Source organism: Xiphophorus couchianus, chromosome 6 (genome assembly GCF_001444195.1).
Source record: "Xiphophorus couchianus chromosome 6, X_couchianus-1.0, whole genome shotgun sequence".
In the NCBI taxonomy this organism is placed as follows: domain Eukaryota; kingdom Metazoa; phylum Chordata; class Actinopteri; order Cyprinodontiformes; family Poeciliidae; genus Xiphophorus; species Xiphophorus couchianus.
The window spans coordinates 28246654-28256166 of record NC_040233.1 but is presented as its reverse complement, the minus strand read 5'-3'; the positions used below and the strand labels follow the sequence as shown (position 1 = coordinate 28256166).

The following is a 9513-nucleotide window of genomic DNA, read 5'->3' as shown; positions in this document are numbered from 1 at the left end:
GATAAAACTCTGTAGCTAACCTAATTAACTCTCTCAGTGGGAGGATATTGAGCCAATGCAACCACAGGGCGATATCAACCAGAACCAACAGAGTCGTTTCCAGTGAGTTTGTCAAAATGAACACTGCAGTGACGGTTAGTGTTAATGCTCCTGATATCTTTGGATCATCCAAAGCTGGGATTACTACATCTGAAACTTGCTTTCCTCCTTTGATTAAGTCTGTCACAGTGATGATGTTCTGCCAGAGTAACAGAAGTATTACAACCACAGCAATGAAGAGAGGTGTGGTCAATAACAGGCACATCCTGATTGTCAGTGTTGGTTCTTCTTCAGTGTCAATCTGCCTGGAGTCAGAAGAAAACAGGAACAATGATGAAACTGTAAAAACTTGTTACTTTTATGTCTAAGCAAGATTCAAATTTCATCTACACTGCCAAAGAGCTAATGAATTTAAAACATCAAACCTCCATGTTTATGGGCTTCCTGGGAAAAATGTGTTAAAGCTTTCAAACGACGTAAAAACTTTTAGCAAAATGTAAATATTTCCTAATGTCTGATTTTGTTGCACATAAATGTGTTAGGATTCAATCCTTCATTAGTTTTAATGGTTCTATATTAAATCATGCTATTATGATAAAACAGAAATTTGTCTGAGAGCTGCTTGGCCACATCTGACTGCAAAATATTATACAACGTAAAATATATTGTGACATTCAATCAGTTAGAATATGTGCTTTGATGAGGCTCAGATGTTAGATTAAAATTTGAAAAAGGTTCCACAAAATCAGTAATTTTAAGATGAAACAATCAGAGTCGTTGCAACATCCTGGAAGAAATGAAATCAAAGTCCTGTGAAATATATCTTTGGTTTTTAGCTGTTAATGCCAGTATTGTAGATATTTGGTCTCTTCTGCAGCAGGTAACTAAAATGCAAAGCAACGAATAATAATGACTGATATTCTTAAACAAGTCTGTTGAGCTTATGATGATTCATAACAAACCTTGGTCTGGTGTTGGCAACAATTTGCAGATCCAGATGATCTCAAAATGTTTGATTTCCAATAGTTTGACAGATTCCTGAAAAACACAGAATCTATTTGCATATTCTTGTTCTGCTGAAGGGAAACTTTCAGTTATTTCTAAATGAAAACAGGAAAACATGACTGATAAATGGATCATAAAATGCACCATGAAATGAGCAACATCTGAAACAGAAGTTAGAAGTCTCAACAAAAAATGAAGTTTAAAATCAGAAGAGAAAAATAATTCAGATAAAAATACAAAAAGTAGGTTTAGACTGGGATGTGAAACATTGCACTAAATCATCATTCTGCTAAAATCTGACTAATGCATTTAAAAATAATAATAAAAAACTTTTGCATAGATTAAAATAAAATGATACAAACCTTTGTTGAACGTTCTCTGCTGTCTGTAGATCAGGTTCTGCAGGGTGTTGAGTTTTGCTAAACTGGATCAATTCACTAAAATATAAGAAAAGTGGTCACTGTGTGGGATTTGGTTTTAAAGAAATGATCAGCTACACAAACTTTGGCCCAGATCCTCAGAATCAGGACTGATGTCCTGCAGCTGTCAGATGTGTCCCTGGTCCAACACACCTGAAACAACTGGCTGAATTACTTCATCGGTTTGTAGTCGGGTTCTACAGATTCCTGCTTAGGGCCCAATCACTGATTCAGGTGTGCTGGCAGAGACGCATCGAAAAGCAGTTCTACATCATGTTGATGAAAACAAATTAATCACTGCTCAAAAACTTACGTCCTGGTTCCTCTTCAGAGATGATGAGAGCGAGTTCTGCGATCTTTTAGGCTCGCTTCTTTTTATACACAAAGACTTGCAAACACACACCTACTTTTAGGTGTGTGAAATGGTTTTTGTTTCAGAATGAAACAGAAACCATCATAAATATTCTGGCTCACATTCAACAATACAGAAAATATTTGAACCTGTCCTTTCCTCAAGCAAGTGAAATGTTTGCATACTTCCTTGTAGCAACCAGAAATCAGCTTAACTTATATAAAAACTTTATGAAGTGTAGAATTCATCAGAGTTCAAGATACTTTTAGCCTTTGTTTCAATAGCAAAAAATATCTTTTCCAACATGAATAACATGCTTAATAAAACCTACAGAGGAATAACTAAGAGGTTTAATTCTGAGATTTTATCTCATCAACATCAAAATGTGATTGAGTAGAAAGTTAAAAGTTGAGAGTTGGGATGTGGGGAGTTTGTGCATAGTGTCTGTTTTCATGCACATTATTCAATTAGTGACAGAATTAATTTAAACTTTAAAATATCAATGTCCTCAAATATCTTCAGTCATTCAATCTTTGTTCAGGATAAATTAATAGTTTAAAATGACCAAATCAGTCAAAACAATTCTGCTCTACATTTCAATGATTAAAAATGTGCTTGACGTCTGTGAAAACCCCATATGAGTCAGAAAGAAAAGAAAGAAAATAACTTTGCTTAGCAAAAGTAAAAGTTATTAATACAGGGAAGTAAAAACCAGGAAGAATAGAGAACATCACCTGCTACTAGTGACAGGCCCTAGCAGAGTCCATTGCGCTCTGGAAAGAGGCCGAACTTTGTGGCATGAATGTGAACACAGTTCCTGGTTTCAGCATAAAATCATTTGATAACACAGTTACCCCATATTCCATCTGCCACAAATTAGAAAACAAGGCCTTAGGTCTTCTTAAGGTCCATAAAACGTGTAAACCAGAGAAACACTCTGATCAGCAGATATGGTTTGTTATTCCACTGAGAATCACTATTTATTTAAAATGATCATATTTCAAAAAACTGTTCAAGCAGGAAAATTCTGTTTACTTAAAAATGATAATATCTTGTGCCAGATTTTGAGGCATGTGGTTCAGTCAGTTTGGGGAAAAACATTTCAAGTTCCTGGAGTATTTTTTTCTCTACATCTTCCTCAACTGTATTTGCAATTCCTTTGTGTTCTTTTGTTGTACTTTTTCAATTAACATCCATGATGGTACAGGTCACGTATTTCTAGGAGCATTAGTTTTAATTGTACTATCCATCCATTATATAATCACATTTTAGTATATGCACAAACTGCCATGCTTCTTTGGGACTCAACTTCTTCTTTGAACTCGTGAAGTTCAACAAGACAAATATTTCATTTAGTTCAGATCGAGGCCGGTCTGTATTCACACAGAAGTGAACCACTTCAGCTGGTTTGGAAGTGAACTGAGACGCCTCAGAAAGTGGGTCTCGGCCCGGTTGTTTGGTCGGCACCAGGGTTTGCATGAGTGCATTAACTCCTGCACAACAGGGAGAAATGATGACAGGAGAAACAAACTCTGGTTCGTCTAAAGCTGGCCAGATGTGTCAGATGTAAATTCATCCTAAGAGGCCAAATTATGAGACTTTATTGCACCAACATGTAAATGTGGCGATAGGATAGAAAGTTAAAACTACATCCAGTAATGGTGGGTATATAGGAGTTTGTGCAGTTTGTTTTCATGCACATTATTCACTCAGTAACAGCATGGATTTAAAAGATGCACTCATGTCCTCTGAAGTCTTTAGTCATTCAGTTGATTTTGTTCAGAATAAATTAATTTAAGATAACTAAATTTACAGAAACAATTCTGCTCTACTTTCATCTGATTAAAAGCTAATCTCTGACTTTTCTTTGAAAACCCCAGCATGTGGATCAGTAGGTTTACCAGGAATAAAATCTTATTTTTAGCAATAGTAGGCCGTCTCTGTACGCCTGGTCTCGTTTGCATCCATCATTTTGTAAATAACATCCTTAACTTGTTTGCATTCTGATAAAAACAAGAATACAGCTTTACATGAATAAAACAAAACTAAAAGGGTTTATGAAAAATTTACAACTCGCTACTTGTTCAGAAAGGTAACAAATAAGTGTAATACTTAAAATGCAATTATATTTAGAAAAAGCAATCAAATTCAGTTTATAACTAATTGGTGAAGGGTTTTGTAATTTTTCTTTTTATTTGCGATAGAATGACCACAATTTCATATTCATAAATGTATTAACAACATATCCCTACATAAGTTACTTGCTTGCCACACCCTTCCCCACTGGATTTAGAAAAATAATGTTCCTCCTTCACAATCAGGCTTTTGCCAAAGAAACATGGAGAACTGCTTTTATGACTTTAATCTGTGGCTGACCATAAACATCTGGCTGATGAATGTAAACTGATTCCATAAACAATTTCAAATATTATTTTCCAATATTTCACAGCCTGGATGAAAGCAACTGAGGATGACCGCTCAAAAACTTTCCAATAACTGATCAGGAAAACCACGTTCATTTAAAAACAATTACGACCTTGTGTCAGAGTTTAATCTTTGGTAAGTGGCTCAGTGAGTTTAGCATTGAGGGAAAAAATAAGTTTGTGGAATTAGTTTCAGTTTTGTTTGGTAGGATTTTTTTCTCCATAACTTCCTTCACTTCATCAGTATTTCTGTTGTTTGTCTTTAACACTCAACATGGTGGCAAAGGTCACTTGTCTTCGTTAGCATAGTTTTTTTTTTGTGTTTTTTTTTACCCCTCTAGAGGTTTTTTTGTGGGCTCTACAATCATGGCCAAAAGTATTGAGAATGACACAAATATTATATTTTCACATGATCTGCTGCCCTCTGGTTTTCATGTGTGTATGTCAGATGTTGTCATCATATACAGAAATACAATTGCAATCATATTATGAGTAACAAAAGCTTTTAATGACAGTTAGAATGAGTTAATGCAGCAAGACAATATTTGCAGTGTTGACCCCTCTTCTTCAGGACCTCTGCAATTCTCCCTGGCATGCTCTCAATCACTTTCTGGACCAAATCCTGACTGATAGCAGTCCATTCTTGCACAATCAATGCTTGCATTTTGTCAGAATTCCTAGGTTTTCGTTTGTCCACCCGTCTCTTGATGATTGACCACAAGTTTTCAATAGGATTAAGATCAGGGGAGTTTCCAGGCCATGGACCCAAAATCTCTATGTTTTGTTCCCTGAGCCAGTTAGATATCACCTTTGCTTTATGGCAAGGTGCTCCATCATGCTGGAAAAGGCATTGTTCATCACCAAACTGCTCTTGGACGGTTGGGAGAAGTTGCTCTCGGAGGACATTCTGGTACCATTCTTTATTCATGGCTGTGTTTTTAGGTAAGACTGTGAGAGAGCCGACTCCCTTGGCTGAGAAGCAACCCCACACATGAATGGTTTCAGGATGCTTTACAGTTGGCATGAGACAAGACTGGTGGTAGCGCTCACCTCGTCTTCTCCGAACAAGCTGTTTTCCAGATGTCCCAAACAATCGGAAAGGGGATTCATCAGAGAAAATGACTTTACCCCAGTCCTCAGCAGTCCACCCCCTGGACCTTTTGCAGAATATCAGTCTGTCCCTGATGTTTTTCCTGGAGAGAAGTGGCTTCTTCGCTGCCCTCCTTGAGACCAGGCCTTGCTCCAAGAGTCTCCGCCTCACAGTGTGTGCAGATGCACTCACACCTGCCTGCTGCCATTCCTGAGCAAGCTCTGCACTGCTGGTAGCCCGATCCCGCAGCTGAAGCACTTTTAAGAGACGGTCCTGGCGCTTGCTGGTCTTTCTTGGGCGCCCTGGAGCCTTTCTGGCAACAATGGAACCTCTCTCCTTGAAGTTCTTGATGATGCGATAGATTGTTGACTGAGGTGCAATCTTTCTAGCTGCAATTTTCTTTCCTGTTAGGCCATTTTTGTGCAGTGCAATGATGACTGCACGTGTTTCTTTCGAGGTAACCATGGTTCACAGAAGAGAAACAATGATGCCAAGCACCAGCCTCTTTTTAAAGTGTCCAGTGGTGTCATTCTTACTTAATCATGACAGATTGATCTCCAGCCCTGTCCTCATCACCACCCACACCTGTGTTAATGGATCAATCACTGAAACAAGGTTAGCTGGTCCTTTTAAGGCAGGGCTGCAATGAAGTTGAAATGTGTTTTGGGGGATAAAGTTCATTTTCTAGGCAAATATTGACTTTGCAATTAATTGCTGTTACGCTGATCACTCTTTATAACATTCTGGAGTATATGCAAATTGCCGTTATAAAAACTGAAGCAGTAGACTTTGTAAATATTAACATTTGAATCATTCTCAAAACATTTGGCCATGACTGTAGTGTCCCTTATATGACAGTAGGCTGACAGGAAACAGGGAAGGAGAGGGAGGAAGACATGCGGCAAATGTCGTCAGGTCCGGGAGTCGAACCCGCGACGGCGGCGTCGAGGACCCAAGGCCTCCAAATACGGGTCGCGCTAACCACTACGCCACCACGGCACGCTCCCGTTAGCATTGTTTTTAAATAGATTTTTATTTATATTTAAATGATTAAAAATATTACTTTAAACACCTAACATTAAGACATGTTTGTGGTTGGTTGTCTCTTTCAGACACTAAACATTTGGAAGATGTTTGCATCATGTTGGTCTATCCAGACCTAATTTAACCTGCCTGAGCTCAAACAACTCAAATGAACAAAGATATTTAGAAATCTTTTTACTATAATAAATATGATCAGAATGCTGTTAGTATTTGAGCTGAATCAGTTCTAAAATCTATTTTTATTTTAAGTTTGTGTCCATTTGAATTCCTTAATAAAAGCCAAAGATTGAGCATAGCTGGTGAATTAGGGATTCATCACAGGTAACAATGTTTTCTCCAAGCCTTGTTGTAACTTGTGGCATCTCTTTGTTGAGTTTAAAATCTCTACATGTTTATCTGAAAACTGTTTACAAAACTACTTTTCTGTGGAGAATATATTCAAGCTTCAAGTTTTTGCCGACCGACTCGCTGCACATTTCCCAAACAGAAAGCCAGAGTGCGTACATGTTACAATGTTCTCCTGTTAATAAAAGGTGAAGTTTACATCAAACCTCATTATTCTGTTATTCTTCAAGATAATTTGTTGATGTAGACAGAGTGTTACTTTGTAACTATGTTCATCATGATGAAGCATTACGTTTTCTGCTTACAGTCCAGTTGTCTTGGTGAGATTGACTAGTTTCAGTTTACCGAGTCTCACAGCAAGTTTATCTGCAGTCTATCCATCAGTCAGTCAGTGAGGAGGTCTTACCTGGTGGAGCCGTCCTCAGAGAGCCTCTCTTCACTCAGACCTCCTTTCATTTCCACACAGACCCAGCAGAACCTGAACTGGACACAATTAGAGTCAAATCAGCATCAGTGTTCAAATTAACACAGCAGCTGACTGAACAGCATTTACATTCTTAATGAACAAAACTCATCTGATGTTCTGGACCTTCCAGGTGGATCCATGTTGTGGAGCGTCAAAGACGACGGAACCAGTGAAGTTGGACAAGGACACTTTGTCCAGTTTGGACTGAGATTCAGACCTTCAACCATCTGAATTGAGCTGTTGAGGGTCAACAACGAGTCGTCCAGCTGCAAGCCAGAGAGAAAGTAGATTATGGGATCTTCTACTTTTATAACCTGTTCGGTTTGGTTGTTTTTTAATTATATGGTGGTGTAGGAGTTTTACATTGATTGATGGTGGAGTGAACACTTTTTAAAACTAGTTTATATTTGTTTCTTGTGGTTTAAAAATAATGTTCATTGATTAATGATGGGATTTGGGCTTTTTAGAATTAAGTTTTGTATTAGTTGATGGTGTAAAATGAGTTTTGTATTGGTTATGTAAAATGTGTTTTGCTTTTTAGTGGTTAGAAACAAGTGTGTTGTTTGGGGCCGTAGCGTAGATTTTTAGAATGAGTTATTTACTTTTTAGTGGTGTAAAATGAGTTTTGTATTGCTTGGTGGTGGAGTGTTTGCATTTTAAGAATGACAAAGTTTCCCCCAGAAAACTTGCTAAACCCGGTGGTTGGGTGCTAGTTCAGTCATTCATCCAGCGGCCAGTCGTGTTTTTGAGTTAAAAAATGTTTAAAGTTTGAAAATATCACTTGATAATTATGTGTTATTGAAAGATTAGAAGATTAAGACCAGAACACCAACTATAAAGTCTTTAAAACTGCAAACATTTAAAAAAGACTTAAGTTAGTAATGCTTAGCCTGGTGGTGCACAAGTAAAGCCTGGTGGCCCACCAGGCTTATGATAAACTGGAGGAAAACCTGAATAAGTTCTGCATTAGTTCTTAGTGTATAATGGTTTATAATGTGTTGTTTTTGTTGGTTTAAGATGAGTTCCACATTGGTTGTGTTGTGGGCTTTTTAAAAATATGTTCAGTATTGGTAGGTGATCGGTGTGGGTCATTATGTCCAGTAAATTGTCATCATCTTCATTTCCTGAGTGAATGACGTGTTTATTGGATCTAGAAGTTCTTGGACTCTTGATGCTGGATCAACACATTCCTTTTTCACATCATTCAGTTTCATAATCATCTGTGGATTGAAGCACTTAGAATTAGAAGAAGCCCAACTTGCTTTGATTGTTCAGTTTTCCACACTAGTCTTCAGTCTTTATTATAAGGAGATATTTTCCACTTATGGAGATCAGATTTTAATAGTCAGTTTGGCCACATGAGCCTCACTTTCCAAATTCAGTTTTCTTAGTCTTTATTTATCTATTTTACTGAAGTTTTTCTCTTCAACAGATTTTGTCTCACATTCAAAGCTGCAAAAGAAAAGGGAAAAAATAATTAGTTGAAACAAAGGTCAACCATGTGCTTGGCCAAGGAAACAGATAATTAAAACCACTGAAAGGCAAAAGAAACCACTGAAAGGCAGACACTCCAGGCTTTGGAGACACCAGAGGAATAGACAGAGACAGGGAGATCACAGAGCAGCTCCGTAACCTCTTCACTAGTAAAGACGGGGTCAGTGAGATTGATGCTGTGTGTTTCGTAGCTCAGGCAGCTTTAGCTCGTCTCACACCAACACAGAAATATGTCTTTGATTCACTTCTCTCCATCTTTGGCAAAGATATAGCAGAAAACATCAGGATCCTGGTGACATTTGCAGATGGTCAAAAGCCTCCAGTTCTAGAAGCCATCAAAGCTTCAGACGTACCAAGTCCGAAAGGGAAAGATGGTCTTCCAGTTCACTTCAAATTTAACAACTCTGCTCTGTTTGCTGATAATAAATCCTCTGCAGCAAATACTCAGAGTGGAGATGATGATGATGGAAACTTTGATCAGATGTTTTGGAACATGGGAGAAAAAAGCATGAAAAGGTTTTTTGCTGCTCTAAATCAGATAGAAACCAAAAGTTTGACACTGACAAATGAGGTCCTGAGAGAAAGAAAACAGCTGGAGGTTTCAGTTGAGAATCTGCAGGTTCAGGTTAAACTTGGTTTGGCCAAAATGGAGGAGATCAGAGAGACGAGAGGAAAAATCAAAGACAATGAAGCTGAGATCAGTAGAAATGAGAATGTCAGGTCTAAATACCTATTAGAGACAATTTTAAACAAACACAGGAAAGACAAGAGAGTTAAATTCTTTGTTCTCGCGAGGAGAGCAGACAGAGATATGCTTTCAGTTACAAATCTCCAAC

General features: G+C 37.8%; 1 long non-coding RNA gene across 1 annotated transcript; it reads right to left on the bottom strand.

Annotated features, from left to right (window-relative positions):
* Window positions 1-1807, bottom strand: LOC114146349 (uncharacterized). Its single transcript, XR_003595873.1, has 3 exons — window positions 1407-1807; window positions 1002-1077; window positions 1-344 (listed from the first exon to the last, which is right to left on the bottom strand). It is a non-coding gene; the product is annotated as an uncharacterized LOC114146349 (long non-coding RNA).
* Window positions 1808-9513: the final 7706 nt, after the last annotated feature.